The sequence below is a fragment of the Triticum aestivum genome, chromosome 2D (assembly GCF_018294505.1).
Source record: "Triticum aestivum cultivar Chinese Spring chromosome 2D, IWGSC CS RefSeq v2.1, whole genome shotgun sequence".
NCBI classification, from domain to species: Eukaryota; Viridiplantae; Streptophyta; class Magnoliopsida; order Poales; family Poaceae; genus Triticum; species Triticum aestivum.
Window position 1 is genome coordinate 48,443,524 of NC_057799.1, and position 1,262 is coordinate 48,444,785.

The following is a 1,262-nucleotide window of genomic DNA, read 5'->3' on the forward strand; positions in this document are numbered from 1 at the left end:
TCTCGTCGAAATATATTGTAACTCATTCACGTGGCAACGCATGGGGTATCTTCTACTACCTTAATAGATTGATCACTAGGTCTCACAATATGTCACATCCCACCTCACCACACATGTCACCTGATCAATTTTATTATTATTTTCTATTTTCCAATTGCATGCTCCACCCCACTAGGGTCATTGAATAGATATTTTTGTGCTCCTACGATATTCCACGTCATCCCAACTTGCGCTAGCCATCCAATTTAGTTTATTATCACGTGTGGTACAACCACATTATTGTATTAAATTGCCCGTCACAGTGTATCTTCCTAGTGCGGCAAATGAACTGAGTGTTTCCACCTATCTTTCGTTTCCACTATATTTCTGCTACTCTCTGCCCCATCCAAGCATTTTATTTCCGTTCTCAACTTTCTCTCATTCCTACCATGAGAGAACTATATAGATGAATTAATCTTTGTGGGCTAATTGGTGCTCCAAAAAGTTTATTGAAGGTGCTTCCAGGGATTGGAGTCTCGGCCGAGGAACTATACAAATGGTGAGCTAATTGGTGCTCCGAAGATAAGATTTGTTGAAATGCCACCACATATTAGTTTCTTAATGTTGGTTGTTTGTGTGTACAAGGTGATCTTATAACTGGGATGTTGCCATACTACCTTATGCATTCCATTCTCACAATTTTACCAAGATGGATGTTTGTTATCGTATTGACACCTTCACTAGCTACCACTAAATTGTACATCTCCGTCTACCTATCTTTCTCTATGGGATCTATCTACATCTCCTGATGCGCATGCATAGGAATGGATGATCACATTTTGAGTACTTGACTTCTTATATACAAATGTCTTTTACTCCATCGTGATGATTGAATGTCTAATATTATGATTTTTTTTCCCTCATGGTTCTTAATCATCTCAAACTTTTGATTTCTATATTTGTCTATCATGTACCTAAATATTGTGTCATTTGTTTCCTATTTTGTAGGCCTAACGAGGAATTGTTACCGCCATGGCATCTCATTTTACATGATCCTTTTACATAGCATTTCAGATTACATGTATGGTGAAATACGCAAGACACCAAGTTTTGGAAGTATGTTAAGGAGATAAAAAAATCAACTATTTAATACTTTCATCTGGACATTTTTGCAAGATGTTTATATAGTCTAGTTTTTTGTTTCTTGGAAAATGTTGCATGTCATATTTACTGCATTATTAACTAACAATCTCGTAAGTGATTTTCGATAGCAACAAGCGAGG